Here is a 27,644-nt window from a genome sequence, read left to right as displayed (position 1 = left end):
CTGCTCCCCAATTAACAAGGTCATTCCTCACCCTTGAACTGTGAAAAGGCAGGGGTAGCAGAAGATCAAGGTGCCCTGGCACCAACTCATCTCTGGTAGATTGGTGATTGACAGGAGCTCGTTCTTTCTCTTCTGCTGTTTATCTGAAACTCTTCCCTTTCCCACAAAAAAATTATTCCTTATCCCATGACAAGTGATGTTGAGCAATTTGTCCCAAATCTGGTGCACAGCAGGTAGTGACCCAGATGGGACACAGCTGGTGAGAATGCTGTGCTTAAGCAATTAAGAAGTCATGAAATGTAGATGAAGTGGCACAGGCTTTGAATCTGGATTTCCATGACAGCTCTGCTGTCTGTTAGCTGTCTAATAGTGGGCAAATTTACCTCCCAACCTCCATTTTCACATGTAGAAAATGGGCAAAATTAATATCACATTCAATAAGATTGTGGTGAAAATCACATAGGATAATGTCCCCAGCATGCTTGACTCTATAATGTCCCCACTCCTATTAAGAAGTTGGCAGTGGAGAAGCATGCTTCCATCCAGGCATGATTCCTCCCTCTCCTGGGCTTCCTCTGAACTGCCCAATTTCTACTATGTTCTTTATTAGAAACTTATAACTGTCCTCCTGGTGATCAGTTTATCCCCCTGTGAAATTGGCACACTTTAAGGAACCGTTAGGAGTCATATGCAGTCACTTATCTGAGAATGTGGTCTCTCACCTGGTAACTTTGTCCAACCAGACCCCAACCCAGACTTTGGAAGGCAGTGACAAGGGCCTCTGAACAGCCAAAATAGGTGTTCCAAGGTCCACCCATTATAGCTCACACAGGTTAGGAGAAAAAGTTCCCTGGGTTTGGAAGAAAGAGTTTCTGGCTTTAAAAACAGATTATTTCAAATCCAACTTCAACTATTTGTGTGACCTTGGAAAGTTGCTCACCTGTTTTGAGGCCATTTCTTAAATATAAATCACGGTGACAGTATGTGGTAAGGATTAGAGATAATGTTCCCAGACCCTAGAGTTTCCTTAATAATTGGGCTATTATTATTTCTGTAAGGCCAGGCTCCTCCAGCCCTTGTTGATGTTAATAATGGTTAGTAATGCAGTTGCACAATGGTGAATAAGTGTGCTTCTCTGGTCACTGAACCAGTAGGTTCGGGCAACTAGGAGAAAGTCTCCAGACAGCAGTGGTTCTCAGCCCTGCCTGCACATTAGAATCTGGGGAACCCTTAACTATCTGGTGCTCTCACCACCCCCAGACCAATTACATCCAAGCACTGTGGCTGGAGCCGGGCCCTGACTTCGGTATTTATAATGCTCCCTGGGCGATACTGACACGCAGCGAAGGTTGAGAACCACTGGGCTGCTTCTCCAATGTCAGTGTGCATATGTAGCACCTGGAGAAGTTATTAAGATGCAGAATTTGATTGAGAAGGCTTGGAGTGAGGGCCAGATTCTGAATTTCTAGAAAGTTCCTTGGTCATGTTGTTGTTACTGAGTAACAAGGGCTAGAGGAAAATTTCTCTCTTTATCAAGATAATGACAGCTGAGAGCCTAGTGTCATGGGAAGAAAGGCAGAAAAACTTTAAGATGGAGTCTTGAGCTCCAAAAGCCAAGTGGCCTCGGACTGTTTAAGCAGAGATGTGTAGTCCCATACTTGTTAGCAGTCCCAAGGAGTATCACTACATTGTAACAAAGTCCAAGCTGATGGTCATAATTACTGCCCCAAATCTCTAAGAAAATGTTGCATTATATGTAGGAGCATTTGTTTAAGAGGACCAGGAAACGTATCATATGTATTAGAGAATCTCATAGCAAAAAACATATCTTCAGTGATAAGAGGTGAGCTTTAGACAAATCTTCCAGTGAAAAATAATCAATGTTTTCTTGGTACCAATTACCAGGCTACCAGAAGGTTGTCATTCAAAAGGCACCTGACACTCAACCCTAGTCAAGAACTGACATAGGCAGTATCACTGTTCCCAATTATTCATTCTTCTGTCCCCTTAAAAAGATTATAGTTTCCCACCCCATGGACATAGGGATTGGCCATATGACTTTTTGGCCAATGGAACATGAGCACTTGAAACACGCTATGGGCTGCATCCAAGCAGAAGTTTCAAGAGTGACTGCATGGTTCCTAAGCCTCTGCCACAAGACTTTATTAGGGGGTGCTCCTTCATTCTGGATCCTAGAATGAAGAAAACACAAGCAGGGCTTGCAGTTGACATACACAGGAGTGAAAAATAAGCATTGTGACAATTGACTAATACATGAGCAATGCAGAACACGGAGAAGGTGCCATTCTTCCCCACATGCACAGTGAGGGGATTTGGGTATGAAATGAAAAGTGAGTGTGGCCAGTAGTGAATGTGGCTCTAGGTATGCAGCCCCTAAAGGGATGTGCAAATGTAGGGATAAGGAGAAAACAGATACTGTCTGGTAGATTTGGCTATGTTTCTTAGAGAATACTCTCTGAAATGAAGGGATGGTCTGGAAGAAATTAATATAGTGAATTACCCTAAAAGGTGAGAGGGCTTAGGTTAGATATTAGATCTGAAGCCCAACTTTAGAATTAGATTGAGGGAGGGGGCAGAGGGGGACAAAAAAGGGTGAGGGCTTTGCTATAAAGAGTGGCAGGGGCACCTGAGTGGCTCAGTTGGTTAAGCATCTGACTCTTGATTTTGGCTCAGGTCATGATTCTCAGGGTTTTGAGATTAAGCCCCATGGCTGGCTCCATACTAAGTGTGGAATCTGCTTGAGATTCTCTCACTTTCCCTCTGCCGCTCCCCCACCTCTCTCTTCTTTTTTTTTTTTTTTTTTTTTTTTTAAAGATTTATTTTTATTTATTTATGATAGTCACAGAGAGAGAGGGGCAGAGATACAGGCAGAGGGAGAAGCAGGCTCCATGCACCGGGAGCCTGACGTGGGATTCGATCCCGGGTCTCCAGGATCGCGCCCCGGGCCAAAGGCAGGCGCCAAACCGCTGCGCCACCCAGGGATCCCCCACCTCTCTCTTCTTAAAAAAAAATAGTTACAAATTTTTTCCTATTAGAGACACCAAGCCTTCAGGATGATTCTTTCCTGGTCTTCCTGGAGAAGGTATCTGGGACCACTTTCAACAGCTCTTCTTTATTCCCCAGAGAGAAACCATGAGTTTGAGAGGCTAGACTCCTAGGCATTGATTTGCCTTTTCCTTGCTTTCTCTGGTTCCATTTTCTCTGGTACTGATGGATGTATGTGGTTTGTGGTTTAAATAACAAGGACACTTAATGCTCTAGCCTAGTCAAATGAAGTACCCCAGGACTTAATCTAGTTCCCTCAAGTTTGGCCCCAGGTTCTAGAGTAAGAGCCTCAGCTGTCGTGACAGGTCTGCTTGGCCAGCCATTGTCCTGTGCTTATATCTCCCTTGCACACCTCACCTGCAGAGAGAAATAATTAATGTGGGCAGGCTTCAAGTATCCCTGTGTTCTCTGGCCAAAACTCCATCTTTAATACCATTTTAATGCCAAACCCCCTTCTGACTTCTAAGACTACTTATCTTACTCATGTCTGTTATCCTTGTGGCTATCACCTGATGCCCAGAGAGATATTTTCAGCCAGAGTCAATTTTTAAATAATTGTGTGTGTGTGTTTGTCTTCTAAGAGCACCATGATGTGCTGTAATTATGATAATGGGGGGATTATTTCCTAAATTTTCCTCACCATTTATCAGATTCCAAATAAGAATATAAGATCTAAAAACAAGTGAACTCAGCTCAGCAACTAAAGAGTACCTGAAAAAAAAAAAAAAGTAAATCCCACAGAAGTAGAAATAACTACAGGAAAAAGGACAAGTATGAAGAAAAGAGAAAGTCTTAAAATGAGAAAGTCAGCTAGGGACCAAATGACCTGAGCATCTCCCCCCACTTCTTTCCCCTCATCTCTCCTCCATTTGATGAAGCAGCCAATTTTAGCTCCTAAGATGCTTGGGCTGAGGTGGATGTTTCTTTGTGTTGCAAGCCAACAGAGGAAAGAGTGTTGCAAATTCATTTTCTTTCTCTTCTCTCCATGTAAAATCCTTTATAAGGCTGAGGCCATCTACTCTAGAGAAAAGAAATGTATTTACATAGAAGGCAAAAGAATGTCTTCACACATGTACACAAAAGAGAAGGCCAATTAAAGCCTACAATAGAGGAGAGCTTTGTGCGTTTATTTCTGTTAGGAGCAAAACCTCCCGGCCATCGACCAGCTTCCTTTAGACAAGCAATCAAATCTGACACATAGGGATAAGAGACCTGGGGAGTTGGTCAGAATTTGACATCCACTGGCTTGTACTCCACCATCTTCCTATAGGACTCATCATGAGGGCACCAACTAGAATGGCCTAAGGGAAACAGAATTCTCCTGGTAGAGCAGATATCTTTAACCACCTAGAGCCATTAGATCAAGAGGACACAGTTTAATTCTGTCTCTGTTCACAGAGCTACTTACTTTCCCCTCTGCATTCCTCATTCTCTTTCTATTTTTCTATTTTCTGGGTTTCTTTTTTTAATCCTCAAAAAATAAAATCTTGCTTCCCTATAATCACTACTATCTGCAAATAACAACAAGGGCTTTCCCCCAATTAACTACTGTCCCCAGAGTAAGATGAACATGTAGGAAGCCAAGCTGGTGAAGCATTAGGAGTAAAGGTAGGGCAGGACCCAGGCGGAGGGGCAGAGAAGGATAAGGCCAGAGTTGAACTTGGGGAGAAGACCAGAAGGGGGCAAGACTTGCTGGGGAGCACTGAGGTGCTAGGAAGGGAAGATAAGAAACCTATGACTCATACTTCATACCAGGCAGAAGCGGGGCTGCTGTCTCATACCAAAGGAAAGATCATTGTCATGGCAAAGGAATAAGGAGTCTGACCCGAGCTGTTGAATTCTGACTGCTGACAGCTTTTTAAGCCTCACGCCTCCTTCCTCCTCTTGTGACCACAGCAGCTGATAAGAAAGCCTGGGTGCTCCTTCTTTGGTGAGGGCAAGGGATTCACACTCAGCAAGCCCATGCCTGTGCAGGAATTCTTACCCTGGCCCCATTGCCAACTACGACAAAATCTCTGAACTGGATGCTTTGTCTTCTTTCTCAGGCATCTCCCCTGCCACCCTGCCTGAGTGGCCTGCCTTGCTCTCCTCAGAGCCTTCAGTTACATAATCCAAACCTTTTCATACCCTCTTGGTATGCAGGGGCCATTGTCAGTCTCCATATCTGAAAATTCGAGTAGGTGTCCACCTGAGTCTGAGGGTAACCAGAGAATAGACCTAGGAGTATACTCTCATCATCCATGGTAATATCTGGTAATGATATATTCAAGAAAAACAACAACAACAAAACAACTTCAGAAAAGCTGGGCCAAGTTGACAAAGAGAAGGTCAAGTCTAGAGGTTGATATAGCTGATGGGGGATGGAGATGGAGATGGCAGGGATTCAAATCAGTATTTCTAATCTCAGTTTATTGGTCAGGGACTATCCGCTGGGCCACTTCCATGAAGTTAAACTGCCTATAAAATCACATGTTACAAGCACATACAGTGTGAGCTGGAAACATTGACTGTGGCTCTAGGAAAATTCCAAACCTCCATTTATCTCTCTTGTTCTGACCCTTCCTCTCTGAGTTTTCAATCTCCATCTGGTCCTCTCACTACCTCCATTTTTTATTTTATATGTTCATGATTTGAGTATTTGCTTTGGATATAGTCTGACTTGAGCTGGTATTCCCCCTCCCCCAAGATTTCATTCAAAATTTGATTATTGCTACCATACATTAGGACTCTAAGTCAGCAATGTCTCTACACATACAAAACACACACACACATACATGTTCATATACTACACACACCAGGAATGAAACATTGACTAGTGAGAACAAAGAGCTAGTAAGATATATTCAGAATCCAAGCTTCCCAGATATATTAAACACCCCACCCCATGGTTTACATCAGACTATACATTATGAGGAAATTATATGCATATAGAGTCTAGCAGCAGAATCTTATTTTCTCTGAAATTAGGGCAGGACAGCTAAGATCATTAGTGAAACAGTGATTTGGTCAAAAAACTAGATACAAAACAAAACAAAACAAAACAAAAACAAGATACAAGTATTTGGCCCAGTAGCATCTATTTTTCAGTTAATCAAGGATTTGTGGTTATACTGAAAAGTGAGGTTGAAAATATTAAATTCGAGTTGTATACAAATAAGCACAAAAGATGCTCTGTGATAGTGGAGAGAACCAAACTGTAAGTTCCAGTTTTAACTCTGTCACTCTCTCTCTCTGTGATTTTATATAAGTCACCTCATTTTTCTGGGCTTTGATTTCCTTTTCTATAAATTGGTGAGTTTAGACCAATATCTAAGGTTCTCTAAACTCTAAATCCTTAATGGATATTTTAGGATAGTCTAAGCTATGCTGCAGTAACAAATAAACTGAAAATCTTAGTGGTTAAAGCTGAAAGTTTATTTCTCACTTATGCAAAATCTACTATTGTTCTTAGGACTCCCGAGGGAAGTTCTTTCCCAAAGATTCAGGCTGATAGAAGCTCTATCATTTAGTAGTTGTACCATCTAGAATACAAGGCCTCTAAGGCCTTTGCAGCAAGCATAAGAGGAAACTGAGGATCAAGCACTAGCTTGCATATAAAAGTGTGACATAAACTACTTCTACTCATAGTCAAGTGACCAGTTAGCTCTGTCCAACTGCAAAAGGACTTGGCAATGTGGAAGAGCATATCTCTGCTCTGGTGGGTTTAGGACTTTAGGCCAAGGCCGTAGGCTCCCATCATGTATGGCCCAGCTACTCTGACACAGAGATTTTCCAAAGGCCACAGACAGTACCTCCAAGAAGGAGCTGCTATCTTCCAGAAATGGCTCAGAGCTCACAAGTACACTAGCATGTGAATGGCCACAAATAGCTCGTCACCAACAGGACAAAATCAATTCAAAGCACAAGTCTTCTGACAGTGCAACAGGAAATGTTCAGATGGTTTGTTTGAGACCTAATAGGAGGTGGGAAGAGGGTCCTGTGTGTAGGAACCAGACCATATAAGGATCGAAAGTGGACCCTCATCTCATGATTCTTGTATTCTACTTCACCTAGTACACTGGCCCAAAGAGTGAACAAAAAAAGTTGCTTAAATTGTTCTCTCTGATGCAGCAAAACAGATTCTAGTTGCAAACTAAACAAAGCTGAAGGCACTGAAGGCATTTGCACCCAACAATCACATGCCTACTACTGGTTTGCTGCCTGGCCAACTCACTCAAACTCAGCAGTCAAGTCGTAATTCCTCTATGCTCCCAAATAAGCTGAAGAATCTTGGTTTCTTCCAGATTCTGAGTGTGTTGTGAAGCCTGGTGAATTTCTTGGGGCTCCTCCTTGCAAAATGAGTCCAGTTTGCCGGAGAAAGGATAGAGGATTGAGCAGATCCACCTGCAGCCTAGGGCTACCACAGCTTGGTCATAGATTATGCAGGAGTCCTCCTTCCAAGCCTTGTAATAAATCTTGTAGGTTACTGCCTTCATAATCTGAACAAATTTGGCTTTACAAAGCACTAAAGGGCCCAGGAGATGAGGAGAGGAAAGGAAGAAAAATAGAATGGTTTTCCAGGTAGTAGTTCAGTTTTTCTTTAGTCTGAGAGCTCAGCCATCTCTGCGTCATGCAAAGATCCACTGGGGAATGCTTTCAGAGGGTAACTTCTGCTTTGCCTTACTGATTGGCTATCTAGAAAAATGAATGTCTCACTAAGCAACACCCAACTCATCTAGATGATTCCATGTGTAGCTTCTCTTGAGAAGCTACTTTTGTAAAGCAGGGGGACATTCTCAAATGCTGGGCCACTGAGCGACATTTGTGGAAGCAGGAGGCTCCTGTGCTCTCCTTTCTGCTCTTCCCCTTGCCCTATCCCTATCCCATTGCTTAGAAGGTCCTCAATCCATTGGAAACCCAGGTGGGTCCAAATCCTGAGGTTAAGCTATGTCTGTCTTATAGGGTGGGCTTATCAGAAGTCTCTTAAGAAGTATCATCCATTCTAGAGTAATGCAGGAGCCACAAACGACTAGCTTACCCCTATAAGAAAATCTTAGTAGTCAGAGGAGGCTCTGAGTTCATCTCAGAGCTGACTACATGATTTTATTTCCCAACCAGCTCTCTTGAACTCCTATTGGTTTGATAATATGAATAAGAATCATTTGCTGACCAAAGTTATGTATCCATCACTATACCAGGTGCATTATTATGTATGAATATGAACTAGTTCTTAATAACATACCAAGCATGCGATTAAAGATTGTCAAGAAGCCAAAGTTGGATATTTATGAACTAAAATGAGCAGTTTATGGAGTTTTCTTCAGTCCAGGAGAGCACCAAGAAGTCTGGCTGCTGCCATGTACACTCAGGAAGGTGGGTGAAGTTCAGATGGTGCCTGTGAATTTGCAGAGAACACAAACCTCCTGAAACTCTGGGGAGGACTGTGTGATCAATCTGGCCCCATTGTTGTCTGGAGTGGGTCATAATTTTCAATTGCTAATCTTGAATTCATTAAGAGATCTGCAGACTCATACTTGTTAATCATTTGTGTTTAACTCATGCGTGGTACATTCTAGTTGTTATTATGTTCTCACAGGTCTTATCACCCATCCTCATGCCACCTGAAAGTAGGACCAAGTCAGACAGATGCTCTTGTTCCCATTTCAGGGGCTGGTCTCCAGTGATAAAGGAATTCCAATGACACAAACATGTGTAAACAATCAGGTGATCTGTTTAGACAAGAAGAGAAGTTGCTTGAACCAAAATGGGAACCAATTTTGACCACTAAAATTGTGAATAAAGAGGCTCTGATGTCAAGACCCACAGCCCCACCAGGCAGCACGTGCTACCAGGGAAGGACCACCGAATCATGGAGTGAAAACTAATGGTGTGAAAGCAAAACCTTTTGCAGGGCACACAACCATTCCCTCTACCTGCAGAAAAGGAAAGATCACACATAGACCTAGACAGATGCTTCCCATACCCCCATCTCACTTTCCACTCATTGTCATGCTGTTCTCTTTCCCTCTACCCTTCACTCAGTGCCATCTGGTCTCCTTCCCAACTTTTTGGACCAAATAGCATCCTCACAAACCCTGCTAGCCACCTCTTAACTGCCAAACCCAAGAGTCTCTCTCTCTCCATCCTTGCTGACAGAATTGAATTCTGTCTCGGTAAAAGATATATTGAAGTCTCACCTCCAGTGCCTCCGAATGTGACCTAACATGCAGACCTAATTAGTTAAGATGAGGTCATTCTGGAATAGGGTGGGCCTTTAATCCCATTTGACTCTGCCCTTGTAAGGGAACAACATGTGAAGACAGACACACAGAGAGAAGACACTCATGTGAAGACAGAGGCAGAGATTCGAATTATGCCGTGCAAGCCAAGGAACACCTGGGGCCAGCAGAGGCTAGGGAGAGGCAGGAAAGAATCCTCTCCTGGAACTTCCAAGGGCACATGGTCCTGCCAAAACCTTGGTTTTGGACTTCTAGCTTCCAGACCTGTGAGAGAATAGATGTGTGTTTTGAGCCACCCACCTTGTGCCACTTTGTGTCATGGCTGCTTGGGAACAAGTGCAGTCCTCCTCTTGCATTTTCAACCAGTACCTTCAACCACTTCAACCACTTACCTCTTCTCTGTCTCAAAACTCTCCCTTGCTTTGATGGTCTTACTTCTTCACTGCTCTGCTCTCTTCTCTTCTCTGGCTGCTATCTCTGGATGCCTCACCCTGAATGTGCATACATTTTCCTGGTGGTTTTCCTGTTGAATTTTTGCTCTTTCTGTGATAAGCCTCCCCTTAGGTGTCAGCTAACACACTCATGGAGATCACTCTACAGTTGGGATCATTCTCTTATGGAGCACCTACTCTGTGTTAAGCATAGAGCTGGATGCTACAGATGTGGGAGAAAGCAGCACAACTATGGGACTAGTGAACTATTGAATCTTAATTTCCTGTCTTCCAGCTCCATTTACCTACCTCTCTATCTAGTATCTCAATTCACCAGCCTCCCCAGACTGTTCCTCCACTTGGTTTACTGTTTTGGTTAATTGTTCCATCAGTCTTCTATTTCCCCAGGCTGGTGACCCCAGCTTCTCTTTGGTTGTTCCTTTTCCCATAACAATCAATCCATTACCATGTCCTTTGGGTCCTGCCATTATCTTGTTCCTCCACAACCACCCTTGTTTAAACCCACATTAATTCTCATCTGAAATAGTCTGGCAACCTCCTCTCCAGCCTCTCTACTTCTTGTCTCTCTCCCTTCTGAGTCATCTTATGAGAATAATTCCTTTTTTCTCAAGCACAGCTTTGATTAAACATTTTTTAACCAAACCCTCAATGTCTCCCCACTGACTGACAAATTGAGTGTAAATTACTCACCCTTACATCAAAGGTCTTTTATGACAAAGCCCTGCTCTACCTTGTCTTCCAACTCTTCCCCTCTGCACCTTACACATCAGTCAAATTAGTTGACTTCTGGTACTTCTCCATCTTCATATACTTGTGTATGTTATTTCCTCTACCATAAAAGTCTGGAATGCTTTCTTTTCACTCCTCCAGCACCACCTGATAAAATCTCACCCATCATTCTCCAAGGGCTATATTGGATGCCACCTCCTTCATAACGTCCTTCAACCAGGTGAGACTCTTTCTCTCTTTGATTCCCATTACCTATGACTTGTACATCTCTTGACTTGATTGTGTTTGTACCATTTGCATCTTTGTCTTGTCCCCACAGCAGGACTGTGTCCTACCCAACATGACAGATTAAATCCTCAGATTTTTATGGAGAATGCACCAGAAATGGATGGTGTGGGTTTCATTACAACTTTATTGACTCAATAACACGCTAGGAGTGATAACACCTTGGCATAAAATGATATTTCTGAAAGCTCTTCATTAAAACACAGAGAAAAGATTTGACATGGATGACAGATGCCACAGTGACCGTCCTTTGAGATTTAGTGGGATCTGAAAGGAAAGAAAAATGGAATTAAAAATAAAATGTGTGTCTAATAGGAGACTGGCATCTTCACAGTGTAAAATTATAAAAATAACAATCAATATTCATATGTCACTGACTATGTGCCAGGCATTGTTCTAAATGCTCCATATTTGTTCATTTATTTAGTCCTCACAAAACCCCCCTTTCTGATGAGGAAATTGAACACAAAATGGTTAAGCATCTTGCCCAAGAACACATTAGTGATGGAACTGAGCCCAAGCAGATTGGTTTCCCAGCGCCTGCTCCCAACTACCATGTTATCTAGCCTGCCTCTCATTGTGCTATAGGGACAGGAAGTGGGCCTTCTCCCTTGAAGCTAAGCTGAACCCCCAGGACACACCCACCTTTTGACTTGCATGATTCTAACAAGCCACCCACACACATACACCAGTGTCCCCAGAGTCTCCTAGAAGCTATGTTTCACACCAAGAGCCTTGAAGGGTCACCTCCTCAAGCATGGGGCTGCTGCATAAGCTTTTTTAAACATGGAAATGGTGCCACAATGCCTGACCAGAGAAGTCATGAAAGGTGTCAGGTTTAGATGCTCTGAAGAAACATGCCTCACTGTGTCTTGAGGTTAAGATGGCTGACTCAGCTGCTCTCTTTCCTGCAGATACCATCTGGCCCTCCCCATTTCAGTTACTGCCCAGCGGTATGAGGAGGGCTATTGTGATATTGTGATGAAGCCATATTCCCAGTTCTCCACATCCACTCCAGTTTCCCATTCCCTATCCCTTCCACTTTAAAAGCTCCATGCAAAGTGATGAGTCATGGGAGGCAGAGTGTACAGATGCCATGGCTGGGAGGGCAGGTAGTCAGGAGGAAACACATCTGCTCTACTCACCCCTGGGATCATCCAGGCCCACTTGGGTTGAGCTCCCATTTTGTGCCAGCTCTTTTTATATATTAACTTATTAATTTTCATAACCACTGCTCGCCAATGGTCCTCCTTTTTAAAAATTTTCATTTTACATATGAGGCACAGCAAAGTATGGTAATTTTACCGGGTTACACAGCTAATTAGAGAAAAAGTCAGGATTTGAATTCATCTATATCCCTTGCCCTTAACCACTAAGCTTCACTGAATGCCCCCCTCGAAAAGGATGTGGTTGTAGATATGTGAAATAGCCCTTCAGAGCACATTAGAATCAGTTAACAAGCTTTCCGAAACACCAGAAGCCAAGCGCCACCCCCAGAACTTCTGATTTCCTTGTTCCAGAGTGGAACCTGAAAGTGCATACAGATAAAAGAGCTCCCCCAGTGGATTCTAAGGCTTTAGATTTGAGACGGTTTTGGCATCCATGTAAAGTGCATTCATTCTGTCTTTTGGCCATCCAGTCGTCAAACATCATATGTGCCAATGTAGAAGAAAACCCCCAAATACACACTGAAAGGAATCCCACTGAGATTTGAGCAAATTAGATATGTGAATTTTTAGAAATATAAATAATATAATCAAAACTCTACTCACATTTAATTCTTTAGTCACACTTATACATTTAAAATCATGCATTATGCAGAGTAGCAAATTAATTTAGAAACATTGCTTTTTTCCATTCTCATCTTCCACAAGACAACCTTAGTTTGACTTCTCACATGCATCCATCACATTCTTGTCTTCACATCCCCGAAACCTCATTTGGTGACACCTGCACAGGTTTCTGGCACACATCACCTGCACGGCTCTTCACTCATTGAAATACACGGGTTTTTCAATATCAGAATCGTGTGGTCACTGGAAATTTTATCCCAATCCACAGAAAATACATTTGCATAACATCTAGGCAGTCGGTTGCCTGTGTGTGTTGTGGGCAGGGCCGGTTGTCTGCTGGTAGGCGAGGCTTACCCCTTGCTTCATTCTGATTGATCTGCACTTTGTTCCAAGCAGTTTTTAGATATTGCAAATATTATTCCTGCTGGTGAGCATATTCTTGATATTTATAATCTACCAACCCCTTGCTGCATTGTCTCTTCAAGTGAGTCTCGAAAAAACTTATTTACAAAGATGACCACACTTGCAATTGTGAGGTTACCCACGCAGCAATAATAAATGGAGCTAGGACTAATAAATAACAGCTAAATAATAATGGAGCTGAAATTGTGAGATTACCCACTCAGCGATTTAATGGAGCTGAAACTCCATTACATTTCTTCGTCTCCCGTTTCTTCACCGAGTCGACCAGAGGTGACTCTCTGATGTTGGTTGGGGCAGTTTCTCCAGTGTTTGGGGTTCCAAGGAAGGTACTCAAAGGACATGTCCTCTGATGTGAGACACTTTGTAAGGGCTCCATTAGAAGGTGATGGACTCTCTTCCAGAAGGTAATTCAGAGCAGAGAGGATCTAATTTTTTATCCAGACATAGACAGTTTTTACGAACACCAAACAATAAGGCCCTGCTGCTTCTTTTTTTTTTTTTAATTTTTTTTTTATTGGAGTTCAATTTGCCAACATATAGCAAAACAGCCAGTACTCATCCCGCCAAGTGTCCCCCCCCAGTGCCCTGCTGCTTCTATCTCTATGCTCACTGGCCTGAGTGGCATCACGCCTTGGGCTGCTGTACCTCCTGTCCCCTGAAGCGACAGAGGCAGGAGACCTCTCCCCCTCATCCCACCACGGCCCCCTCCCGCCCCCTTGCACCCCCTCCTGGCCTCTCTGGCCAGGTGTCCGCTCGGCCTCTGGGCCTCTGCGAGGCAGCCCTGCAGCTCTTGGAAGGCCCCAGTGTTTGAACAGGGATGAGACAGGCCTCCATAAGCTGCTTATTCTAAGTTGGGGATTGTTCCTCCCAGTCAATTGATATTGGAAATAATTACTTCTTAGAATCTTTGAAAACCAAATGTGTAAAAAGAAATTAAAATCTAATTAAATGGATGTAGGCAGTTCTATCTGAGCTGACAATTCTTAAGCCACTGCAGTTTGTCAAAGGTTCCGTTATCTGTCCCTGGGTGCTTCTGTCTCCACTTGGCTCTGAGCCCAGAGCTCTGTTCCCCCTCCAACACCTTCCGTAAGCCCTGTCCTGGGCCGGGGACCCTGTTGTTCTTGGGCAGAGATGTTGGCTAACAGGCCATCTGTCAGTGGGGTTGCTGCAGGGCCTCCTGCAGAGGATGGCATTCTCCTTGATCTTGAAGCGTGAACAAATGTTTGTCAACAGGGGTGCTTCTGACATTAAGGTGAGACAGTTCCTTTTCGTGCCTCTCCAGCGGGGGCCAGGGCAATACCACCCCCAGTGAGAGCCCCCTCTTCGCAGCTGTAGCTGGCAGCCGATAACGATAAGCCTTAGACCCCTTGACTCCATTGTGACCATCTCTTCGACCAGATCCGTGCACGTGTTACTAACGGTGTGAGATTCCTGGGTTAAGTGGTTAGTTTTTCCAGCAATTTGATACTGCCACACCACACTGCTATCACATTTTACAAATTAGAAAATCAGTCAGTAATGGATTGGAGTGGAAAAGAAGTGGGCAACCACCACACATGGTTTGGAGAGTTGTGTCCTGGGCCCTCCTTGCCTATTCTGGGCCATGCTCTCAACTTCAGCTTCTCCAGGCTCTTGACCAGGGGCTACATCTTGTTGCTTGAATGTGATCTTTTTATGGCTTTATTTCAAAGGTGGTTCTTTCCTCCCCAAACTACTTTTTTCCACAGAAGCATTTTCGGTTGCCAGAAACAGAAGTTTCTTCATATCACCTGGAGCAAACGTGAGGTGGGCATGGTCATTGCAAAGGTTCACCTGGAGAGAAGCTGGATGGGCATCTGTGAGAATTGACAGGATCCAACGAGGTGATATCTGGGAGCAGTGGCTCTCTCCTCGCCCACCAAGGCTGCCTAACTCTTCTCAGCATCTCTCTGCCTCGTGGTTTTATTTTTTTTTTCTTCTCTCTCTCTCTCTCTCTCTCTCTCTCTCTCCAGCTGCCTCCTCTGTGAGCCTCGTGGTTTCTGCTCCTTCTTCCCTCTGCCCTGCATTGGCCTATCGTAACCTTTTCCAATCTCATGACCTTGACTCCACCTGCCTACAGCCCAAGCATTGACACCTAGTTTGAGGTAACACCAGAAGGAAATCTGATGGGCTCTGGGCATTTTTTTCCTGCGAGGCCTCAGTCTGAGCAGGCTATATAGAGACTGCACTTAGGTCAGTGGCCTCTTCTGGGCCTGATGATTTCCTCCTAAGTGAAAGGGAACAGAGCCAGGTGGTAGACTGCAGACCCCCTAAGCAGCAGGGACCATGGAAAGGGCAGTTTCCCAGGAGGGTGTCCTGGGTTCTGTCCATCGAAAGCCTTCTTGCTTCATCTCCACTTACCCAGACTGGGCGACACCAGACAGTCTGGTTGACTCCTTACCCACCCTGGTCCTTGGGAGGGGTGACTCTGGTGAGTACCTGACGACTACAGGGGCCTCACCTATCAGACTTTGTGGGTCCATGAAATGAACCTTCGTGAGCATTTCTCACCTTGGCACCATCACTGATGGAAGGGGCATGCAGAAGACTGGCTGGAAGCATTTCCCACAGCCCAGCCTCGGCACTAGATAGCTCCGCAGGGGTTCATTGGTTTTTGGCTGATGAAATCATGGCAGAGTTATTCACTGTCAAAACTCTGATAGCATAACAGTTATGACTCCCTGGACACTTCCCCATTCCCTTCTGAGCTATTTTCATTCTCAGTCTTGTCAGAAATGAGCATTTGCATCAACATGTCAGTGCCCCCTTGTAATAATGCCATAATGCTATTGTTTTCACACCGCTGTTAAGAGTGGGTGCCACAGAGGCTGCCATCCGTGCATACCAGTTTTCTGGCTGAGCCCCACTGAGACCCAGAGCCATCGCTTAGCAGGGTGCCTGGTGAAGAGGCCCTTCTCCTCCCCCTGCCATGGGCCTTTCCAGGTCCAGCGGCCGCAGGGGACCTCTTGACCAGTGTGCGTGCTCCTGTCTCTGGAACCAAGCACCAGGGACAAAATACCCCTGGTGGGCAGAACCCTACTTAACAAGCCCCAGGCTCCTCCACAGGTTTAAGTCTCATTCTAGCCCTGGGGGAGCTCAAGGGCTCACTCACTGCATTTCCAGAAGGACACTTGCTTTTTGCCTCTACTGATAAAACTTTGAGGATTAAGATCTGACTTTGAGCCTAGAGACAAAAGTGAAAAACAAGACCCTTTTACTATGTTTGGTCTGGGCTACAGGGACCTGCAAGAGCTTTGGCGACCAGTCAGGGGTTGATTAATGTGACACAGAGGTCTTTTCTTAAAGACCTCAAGGGTAGGTGTGACTCCTCCTCCCGTCTTCCCTTTCTGTATCTTTTCACCTGGGAGATAGTAACTACTTCCGCCCCACCTCCCTTCTCCTGGCTTGGACCAAGTTGAAACCTGGGTTACTTTTGCCACCTCTTGGACCAGTACATTCCATTCTGGTTCCTTCCCTTGAAGGAAGTTAGTCCTGGAATGATCTTTTTTAGAAACTATCATCCCCTAAAATCACTCCCTAACGCAATTCAATGCCTAACCTTCAAATAAGGACTTATGCTTTCCTGGATTATCTTCACACGGCAGTAAAATGTGTACTAAAAGAGAGCTGAAGACACTGAGTCTTAGTGTCAAGCAGTTGCTTTCTGCCTCAGCTCATGAGATACCTCACACACCTCTGCCGGATGCTGACTAGAGCAGCGAGTGTCAAGAGCTAGTGGCTGAAAGTACACTGGGTCTCTGTAAGATTATTTCCTCACCCAGACATCGGTTATCTTGCATCAGGCTAGCAGAGATGGGAAGGACACAGCGCTCTGCAGGGGAGCCCTCCCCAAGGACAGGAGCTAGTCAAGGGCACCAGGCCAGGTAATCTGTTACCTCCGGGCAAGGTATAACAGTGACTAATCACCCTGAAGGTTATGGATGCCTTTATACATCTGATATTAACACCCAGTACATTATTTATAAGCCCAAATATGAATAATTCAGTGTGTCCATATTTAGCAGATTTCTGCCTGAAAACCAGCTGTGCACTGGAGTTGGGTCCTGATGGTGAACCAGGAAGGAGTGGGAGAGAAGCAACCCAGCTCATGGGCCATGCTTAGGGAGCCTGGACTGCTCACTGTGGGCAGCCCAGGCCCTACCCTGACAGGAGGCGTTCATTTAACACTTCTGCTGTCCTCTCTTGGTTTACTCATCTGTGTAATTAAGATAGTTGTTGGGCTTGAGGATCTCCAACATTCACTCCATTCTCAAGATTCTAAGAAGGAGAAAAAGAACTAATGAATGAGGTAGGAATAGATGCAACATTCATCATCCAGAGTGGTTGCACTTGGGCTGTGAGCTGTGCCCAGGGTATTGGTTTCAGGCTATGACCTGCCAGTGTATCCCAGGCACAAAGTCGGGTGTGTTTGATGTCCCAGTTCCCTAAGTGTCTACATGTTTGCATTGTATGACCCTATGACCCTCCTGTTTGTGAGCTACCTGAGACCAGAGATTTATTTAATATCTTTGTCTGTTGCATCTCTGAGGACAGGGCCCATCATGTAGTGGGTCCTTATATGTGAATATTAAATGGAAGGACTGCTAAGACTGGGATGAGGTCAATATGACTCCTACTCCTTTGCCAGTTCAGTGCATCTCCATGATGGGGAGGGAGAAACTTGCCTGTGGCCTTCCAAGAAGTCTATATCTTTGTCCCATACTCCAATAGTGCCAGTCTTTTCCTTTTTACTCCTTTAAGCTCAGGGGATGGAAAAAAACAATAATCTAATAACCTTGTATCTTGCAAAACTCATTCATCTTTTGCCTGTGGCTAGAACTGAGCTGAGCATCATTCTTCCAAAGAGCAGATCTTCCGTCCTGTGTCTTTTATAACAGAGGAGATGGAGAAACTTAGGCAGTGGCAGGAGCCTGCCAGCCGGTGGCCTCGGCCAGTCAATTCTCCAAGCCCATTCATTTATCTGCAAAATAAAAGGGTCATTTATAAGGGCATTTTCAATCCAAAATTCTTTATGAAAACTGGGTGGGGAGAGAGGCAGTGGAGCTGCCTCGAGTAACCCTGGGCTTAGTGGCACTGGGAATGTGAAAAGTGAAATTACCCATGACCCCTTAGATGGTAGAAGAATAACGCCATGAGCTCCTGACCCTGTGAGCCAACTGCTCTGTCTCACGGCCGGAGCTGGCAGCCACAAGCCTCAGGTTTGGCCTTGTATCTGTGAACCCAGCAAGGGCGGCTAAATCACACCTGCTCCTGTGCGAATAAGTCCATGTGCATTCCTGCAGGGGGTGGGGGAGGGAGGCCCAACGTGCCCCAGTGCCTGATGTAGAACTCTAGGCAAGAGACAGCCGTCAGGAGTGGTGGGAGTCAGCGTTGGAAGTCTCCCGGTTTAGCCAAATGTCCCTGAGTGCACCTGTTCTTAGATCATGTAGGAGAAACGGAATCGTTCTGTTTCTAAAGATATGAGCCAATGGACTCAATTACCTCTTTTGAAAGCCTGTTCTGGCTTGTGATCATGGGCACAGTTTTATTCTAATTGAAATCTCTCTTGATGAGGCCTATTTCTTCTTCTTCTTTTTCTTTAATCTTCTGAGTTGAGGGTGAAGCACAGACCATGGTTAGAAATCAGCCTTCCTAATTGGGTCTCTTCTTTCTCCAGCAGAAACTACCCATGTAATCTTAGGGTCAGAAGCCAGGCCCCTATTTTCCATGTCTCTTTTCAGTACCATTTTCAATTGTTGCACCCTCTTTTCAAATACAGTGATGACATGTAACGGCCCTGTGCAATAGACAAAAGTGTGTTTTCTGTGACCCTATCCCCAGATCACAGGTTTGCTTTTTTAAAAACACCAGTTTCTGGGGCACCTGGGTGGCTCAGTTGGTTGAACTTCTGACTCTTGATTTCTGCTCAGGTTGTGATCTCAGAGTCGTGGGATCAAGTCTCACGTTGGGCTACACACTCCGCAATGGGTCTGCTTAGGCCTCTCTCTCTCCCTCTCCCTCTGCCCCTTCCCACCCCAATAAATAAATGAAATCTTTTTTTTTTTTAAGATTTCATTTATTTATTTATCACACACACACACACACAGAGAGAGAGAGAGAGAGAGAGAGACAGGCAGAGGAAGAAGCAGGCTCCATGCAGGGAGCCTGATGTGGGACTCAATCCCACGTCTCCAGGATCACACCCTGGGCTGAGGGCGGTGCTAAACTGCTGAGCCACCTGGGCTGCCCATAAACAAATCTTTTCAACAAATTAAAACACCAACTTCTAACTTAATTCAGTGGCTGTTTCACTGTGATTCTCAGATGATGTTCTCCCCCAGATATGCCTGTTTTAAGTGATGATACTCAGCTGTTAATAAATATAATGGCATGTAATGACACTGAGAAATAGTGGCCAGTGATGTTAATTGATAATCATAATGAAAGGAGAAAGAAATGATGATGACCTAGTGATGGTGACCAGGAATAGGATTCGTGGAGAGTACTGATGCCAGCAGAGCATCCCCTCTGCTGGGGCACTCCTGTCACAGGAAGCTAAAGATGGTCCCAGGCAATTGCCAGCACTCAGCATTGTTCCATGAAAATTTGGTCACAATTATCTCCAATCTCCTGGGGCGTTTAATGCTTATTGGTCAGCATTAACACATCGTGATCTTACTCAAACACGTGGGACTTTCTCACTAGTTTCAGACACGCAGAGAGAAAAGCCAGAGAGGACAAAGGTGGAAGAAACCTCACTGAGGGCCAGGCTGTCTCCAGCAAGGAGCTCACCCCTGGAAGAATTTCTGGGGCTAGCGGCTGGCTGCCTAAGGTGGGATGGAGCAAGCACAGTACTGGGATCATCCCTGCCTCAGAAGTTCCTCCTCTATGGGTGGGTGGAGTTGTGGGCAGCCCGTGGTTTTGTTAAAGATATTTTTGATGCATTTTGACATCTATTTCCACTTAATTCAGTAAATGTTTATTGAACACCTGCCAGCTAGGCACTTTACTGGGCACCAGGGGGTACACAAGGACAAAGAATTTGCCCAAAGTTACTGACAATCAGTGGGGAAGAAGGGAGGGGAAGGTAAGGGCACAGAGAAACACAAATGTGGAGAAGCCATGCTGTGGTTCCAGAACAAAGAGAGCCTGGGAATGAACAGAGGAAAGATTACCTTTGGTTTGTATGGCATTTGAATTGCACCTTAGAGAACTTCTTTTTTATTATGGATGTTTTCAAACATACAAAAGTAGAGAGAATAGTATAATAAACTCCCACATGCACATCACCCAGCTTCAAAACTCCATACATGGTTTCACAGAAAACTCCACCAATTTCCCACTATAACCCCCATGGGATCATTTCCACTCAAATCCCATTTCCGTTTCATAGAAATGCACGTCAATAAGTAAAGACTCTAGTTTAATATAAACACAACACAGTTGTACTTAAAATAATTTCTTTCATGTCATCAAATATGCAATCAGTCCCCAGTTATCTTATAAATTTTTTGTGGCTGTCTTGTTCAAGCCAGGATGCAAGCGAGGTTGACAGGTCCTGTAAGTATTTTCCTCCTCTCTTTTTTCTTTGCGGTTTGGTGTTGTTGAAGAAACTACACCATTCGTCCTCCAGAGTTGCCCAATGTTTAGATTTGGCTGATTGTAACTCTAGAACATTTGTATTCCTCTGCCCCTTGTATTGTGTATAAATTGGTAATTCAATATAGAGCTTGCTCCTATTCGGGTTCAATATTTTTGGGAAGACTCCTTTTTAAGTGGCGTTGGGCTCTTCCATCTGGAGGGTCATAAAGCCTGATGATTTCTTTCTGTGTTATCTGCAGATATTAATAATTGTCTCCTAGACACAATGCTCTATTGCTTGATGGCACAGATTGACATGGATAGTTGTTTTGTAATTAGTCTATAACCTGAACATGTATGTCTCATAAAATTTCTAGTGTGTGTTGTATTGCATTTAAAAAAAAGGTATGGGCATTTTAATAGGCAGTAGGGAGCCACTGAAGGCTTTTTGCAGTGCAGTGACCTGTCAAATCCATGGGATAAAACAGAGAGTGCCTAGGAGATTAAAGCTGGGCATTAACAGCCAAAATTTTAGCTTCTGAAACCCAGTACCAGGTAAGCGGTGCTTTGATTGAGGCCCATGGCCAGGAGCCTACCCTCTGGGCAACTGCTACTATAGAGGAGTTGGTGCTTCTGCCCCTCACCAGGCTCATCTCAGAGGGTGCCTGCCAAGCAGCCCAGCCAGGAGGCTCGTGAAAGAGCTCTTATCTGCTTGTGTTTGAATAAATGAGCCTATTTCTTATGGTGGATGTTTCCAGCAGTTAGTTAAGTAAAAGTGAACTTCAGCCAGGGAAGTTTGCATATTTTGACCAATTAAATATGTGGCCCTGGGACGACACCCTAATATGCAAGAGGGAGGGGTTTCTTGGAGTCATCTACTTAAATTCAAACCTGGAGTCACCTCTTACAAGCTGAGATACTTCTAGAAAAATCATTTAATCTTTTTGAGCCTCAGTTTTCTCAATTGTGAAAGGAGGGTAATAATAGCACCTAACTCAGAGTGTTGTTTTCATGATTAAGTGGGTATAATGCTTGCACAACATCAGGCATATCGCAAGGAACCAGTAACCATTGACTGTTATTATCATGCAGCACATGATTCCTCTGACATTTGCTTCTGCAGCCTCAGGGTGGCAAGTCTGGAAGTGGAGTCTTAAGAAAAATTAATTGATGAAGCTAGTATTTTTAAAATGGCTGCTTTCTTAGTTCTCTCAAGGGACTTGACTATAACATCAATGTGGGTCATGGGGTTTTCTTTTTTCTCTTTCTTTTCTTTCATTTTTTCTAGTAAGGAGATTTCACATATTTGGAAAACTGGCGAATTTCTTGAGAGTCCAAGCAGGAAGTATGGTGATCACATTGATTGCCAGCTTGTTCCTTGTACCCTTTGCCAGACCCCTGCCAAATGCCCTCATGGGAACCGTGAAGTCATTAGAAACAAAGATATTATAACATCCAAAACAGGCAGGAAGGCAAGTTGTCAAACTTTGTGATCTACAAATGGCCACAAGGCTAAAATCACTGAAGATTTAGAGAGAGAAAATTAAAACAGCAAAGGCCAAATTTGTCTGATTTGTCCTTTGCTGTTTGGTTTAATGAGAGCCCGGCTTAAAGTTAGCTGATGAAGATGGAAGTGTGATGGGGCTTTGAGCATCTGTAAATTTAGGTCTCTCTTTCAGTTTAGTTGTGATGTCCAAAAGGGACATTTTCCAGGACTATCTTCACATTCCTATACAGTTAGGGATCCATCAACAAATATTTACTGAACATCTACACTATTAATGTTAGGTTCACTGGGGAGCTAGTGATAAACAAGAAAGACCAGCGCCTGGCCTTAGGGGATTTACATTCTATAAATGAGCAATTATAGGAGGAGAGGTAATATAATTTAAAGAGAGCCTAGTCTAATTTATATGTCCAAAAGGCAGTCACATGTTATTAGTCAAGGATTTAATACAAACCAAGAATGAATACCATCTCTACCCCTGCTACCATTACTTTAACGTAGATTCTCGCCATTGTGACCAACTGTACTCTTACAACAGTTTCCCAACTATGCACCAATAACAGATTCCTCTTCCCAGGAGACCACTTTCATCATGCCAGATCCTTGTTCAAAAACTTTCTGGGGCTTTCCACACTGACAGGGTTAAGTTTGAATTCTCGAGCCCAGATTTGGCAAATAGATAAGGAAGTTTGGGATAGGAGAGTGGACTCATCGCATGAGATGGTTGCAGGGAGTGGTTGGGGAAGAAAGAATACCAAACGAGACAGATGGACTCAATGACCTTTCTTGTTCTGTCTTCTCTGGGTGAGCTCTTGGCATTTTCTGAGCTGTGCACCTGCTGCTGAGAGCCTGGAGCAACCTGAGCTGTACTGACTATTCCCGCACAGAGGCTGGTTGGTTCTCCTTCATGTCAGCACTCACAGATCAGATGAATATCAAAATTACAAGATCTTACATATTAGTTACGAGTGATAATGGTGGCCCCAGTTAATGAATATCATACAGGGGTTGAAATGATCACTAATCCCAAGGAACCAGAGGAAAGAAATTTTTAACCAGAGTAGGTTGAATTGTCCTAAACAGGAAGTATAAGTCCTCAATTCCGATGACTTTTTCCACATTTTATGTCAACTCTCCAAATTTAAATAGCGACTGTTGGAGTACTTATCACATTGCACTTTAGTGACCTGTCTGCGTGCTGTTTGGTCCACCAGACTGTGGAGTCTGCTTCAGGAACCGTTTTTTATTCATGTTTTAAACAAAACACCTGGCATAAGCCTGGTACACAATAGGCACTCGATAAATGGTGAGTGAATTCCGTTGCCTTACAAAGCCCTTTCTGAGAACCTTCCATCGTGGTAATTTGTCTTTTCTCTGAAGTTTCGGGGCGGTCATCCATCCTATTCATGTATTTCTTTCATTTTTACAACTTTTAAATGAGTTCTGAAAGTTCACTGGCATATTCTCTGTTCATAGCAAAAAAAGTTATAAACGCTGTCGTTGCCTAAGCTAGCCCACAAATCCTATTTTTAAACCATCATATTCAACTCCGCGAGCCCTTCCTGAGCACTTGCTATGGAATAAGCACCGGAAATAAAACAACGGCCGGGCCCTGTCTTCAAGAAGCTTATGACCCAAGAAGGCAGCTCGCTGATGATAGCACAGTGGGGCCAGAAGCGGGTACACAGGAGGAGTTCTCACCGGTGGTGGGCATGAAGGCTTCACAGGGGAAAGTGACTGAGCACTCCCCCAGGGGTAAGATCAGAAGGGAAGGAGTTCCCGCAGAGGCAGGGGTGCGAGAGAGACCAAAGTGCTGTGCTGCCCCCAGAGTCTGAATGACGGGGAAGGTGGCAGGTGCCTAAGAGGCTGCGGGAGCTGAGATAAGCTGCGGTGGGTGAGGGACAATCACAGAGGGCCTTCAAGGCACACTCGGGGACTTGGGCTTTATTCTATTGATGGTGGGGCCTTTGGGCAGGGAACAGCTGAGCTGACTCTGGTCCAGATACAGCCAGAGGCATGGGTTGAGGATGGGGCAGCTGCCAGAGGGCTGAGGCATAGCCCAGGTGAGAAATAGAGAAATAGTGAAGATCGAAACCCAGGCAGTCTCAGCCTCCCTGAACCTTTTCCATTTGTCCCAACTGCCTTTCCTCTACTTCCTGCTCCCATAGTCTCCAAAAGTGTGCTCAGCGGGCAGTAGGATCCAGTGATGTTGAAGGTGTCTGTGTTGGTGTGCAGACATGGACATTTGCCAGTCTGGTGTTTGTTCGTGGAGACCACTTCTTTTCTCACACTGATATTCTGGACTACGTGAGGGTGAACCCTGCCTGCTATACCTTTCTCACTCTCCCACTCAGCCTCTGGTGCTGTGCCCTATGTCTAAGGCAGTGAAGATGTATGAATTTGAAAAGACTGATTGATCCATATATTTTGCTTATGGTATATACTTTTGAAGGGAGGATCAGTGTCAGGTAAATATTTTGTTCACTGCTGACATGTTGTATAAACACAAACATTAATTAGAACTACACAGTTAGCAATTCTAGTCTTAACAGATGACACAACATGAAAGCATGGCACAGAGTATAGCCTGGACTGGGTCCTAAGCCTCACCTTGGGCCTGATTCAATCTCGCCACCCAGCGTGGGGCTCCTTAATTTCTTCAAGACTCAGATGAGTCCTCTGGCTCCCCTCTACCCACATAACAGCTCCTGCGAAACTTCAGAGTACAAAACAGGCAACGGTCAAGTTCAATTAGCAAACATAACTAATGATCACAAGGTGCTTTTTCCTCTTTTTAATTCAGTGAGAGGAAAGTTCCCCAATTACTACACAGGATCTGTAATTGCTAGAGATTTCAAAGATGGCAAATCGAATTGAAAATCATTGAGGATTTGCCAAGTGCTTTGGGATTCTGCTGTCCCCAAAGACCCCATTAAGAGCCCAGTTTTCACTGTTCTGAGAGACAGTGGCAAACCTGCCTCACAGAATCCTGCTGCTAATATCTCTGTGAATGTGGGTGTTTATGGGGTGTTGCACAGAACCGGCCAAGAACGGGAAAATCTTGCAGTTCTTTCACCAACATTTATTAAGCAGCAATGTGTTTTTGGCACGAAGGCTTAAGCCAAAGAAATACAGGCAAGTCTCAAACAGCACTGGGTTGAGTCTGGGTTCCCCTTTGTAGCCAGGGGTCAGTTGCCTTGGCTTTATGAGCCTCACTTATCTGGAAACAGGGACAGTAAAACCCCTTCTGCAGGTTAATGAAGGGCAGCAGCCAGCTCAGGTGTTCCTAAAATGAGTTCTCTTCCTCTTCCTTGTAAGGATCTTAAAATCCACAAGCAAATACAAACATCAAATAACTAGAGAATCACCTAAAAGCGAAGTCTAATGTTGCTTTAATTTATAGCAAACCGCTTAGCATCAAACAAGGGAGCCCGCGGCTGTCTGGAAAGAAACTGCTCAGATTCTCAAGGTAATTTTTCAAAAATACATTCTGAATGAGCATTGACATAAACTCTTCTTTAGCTGAGCTTTAGCTTTGTGACACTTAAAAAAAAATCCGTAATATTAAAAGTAAATTAAATACTGCATATGACTAGGCATTGGAGGTGTTCAGGGAGCAATTTCACAGTTGACGACTCAAGCCTTCCTGTCTGATGAAAATTCACATTTCCCCAGGGGTGGAAGAACGGAGTCCCAGGGATTGGGGAAGAGATGAGGACACAGGCAACGTGACCTGATTCAGAAAGCTGAGAACTTGGGTGAGGGGCTCAGACAGACACCCACCATTATGTGAAGAAGGAGGTCATTTTCTGAGCCTTTAATGGGCCATGTGGACAGATTCTCTTGGCTACAGAATCTGGGTCAGGAAATGTGGGTGATCCTCCCACTTTGCAATCGTGCAGGTTACTCAGATCTGGAGGTGTGAGCAGTCATATGGCTCTGCAGGACTCGGGGAGCCTCCCACTTATGCCCCCACCCCTGCCATGTTGCAGTCCCCTTCCCCACCCCCACCTGTTCTGGTTGCTCCCTTCTGGAGTCTTTAAGGGATCACTCTCAGCAGGGCCCCAGTATGGAGCTACCATTCCAGCAGCAGGGAGGAGTTCAGGCTGAGCCTGTCACGTGCTCTGGTCTCTCCCACCATTGAGATGGAACTTGGCAGAAACAGAACCCAGGGCCCTTCTGGGTGATCAGTGGGGGACTGAGCATTGAACTTGGTCCTCATCCAAGGGACAGAACTGAAGCTGGGCTGTGTCAGCTGTTCTGAGGAGAGAGCCAGAAACCTGAAGTCAGGGACAAGGTCGGTCAGGAACCAGAAGGGCCCAGCTTGGAGCCAGGAGAGGACTGAACCAAACCTTGTGGGTGAAGCCAACTTGGTAATGAAAAGGGGCTAAATCACATAGGAAACTTCAGAAGGGAGCAGTTTTGACAAATCTCAATTTGCTGCTGACCCTGCTACCAAGGCTTTTCCTTGAGTGGCATCTTGAAGTCACTGACCCTGTAGGATGCAGGGCAGGCCTAGATAAGCGGCCTGTGTCTGTGGCTTGGAGCAATCCCACCAAGCCTTTAAGAATAAACTGAATAGTCTTCCAGGGCTTAGGGCTTTAGGATTCATACGAAGCATATTGTATACACTGTAATATCTTGGCCATATGAGAACCCATAATCTATTCCTATATTATGGCTGGAGAATAATGAAGATGAGAGATGTGCCCAAAGTCACTCAGCTTTTCAGTTGCGGAGGATGGACTGGGACCTACTTCTTCCTTCGTATCCCATCTTGAGTCTATGACCTAGGTGGTATTCACACCATGTTCCATCAAATCTAGGTGGGAAACTGGACCTATTCATTACTGTGGGCTCACAGGATAAATGACAGTCTTGTTGGGTGGTGGCCTAGTAATTGGTCATTACCTTATTTCTGACCTCACCTGTCCCACCCAGACCTGAGAGCCCACAGCATCCACAAAGATGAGATATAACCCATCTTGACCACTCACCATCCACCAGTACTTAGCTCCAAGTAGTGACTTCACCATGCCTCCCCATAGAACCAAACCTCATTTTCTTTCCATTTCATTGTTCTTTAGCATAGCTGTTTGTTTCCTGTGCAGTATCACCTAGCTCTTAGAGAAGTCATGGCACGAATTTTAACAGCTCTCCCATTATTCAATAATCACCTGTATGAAATCTCAACAAATACAGGTAGCAATCAATCCTCAGTTAATTAATATAAAGCAACCAGTCCCATTAAATTCAAATGTTGCAATGGACATGGTTGGTTGGCTAAATATCAGTGCCATTTATAAGTACATTCTTCTTGGGATTGTCTTGGACTTGAAAATATTTTTTATTAACTAGCTGGTATTTAACAGGAATTAATTATTTGCTATGCATCATCAATTTCATCCCTGAGAAGTAAGACCCAGAGCCGCCTTGGAACAGCTGTGTGCATGGAGGAATTTTCAAAGTAGTTCTCTGAGACACACCACACTCTCTTCCTTTACTCTCTGATTCTCATTCCACTTCTGCATGCCCCTTCCTAGCATTTTAATGAGGCTTCTAATCTGGCTGT

This window comes from Vulpes vulpes, chromosome 6 (genome assembly GCF_048418805.1).
Source record: "Vulpes vulpes isolate BD-2025 chromosome 6, VulVul3, whole genome shotgun sequence".
Taxonomy (NCBI): domain Eukaryota; kingdom Metazoa; phylum Chordata; class Mammalia; order Carnivora; family Canidae; genus Vulpes; species Vulpes vulpes.
Note: the sequence above shows the minus strand (reverse complement) of the source record.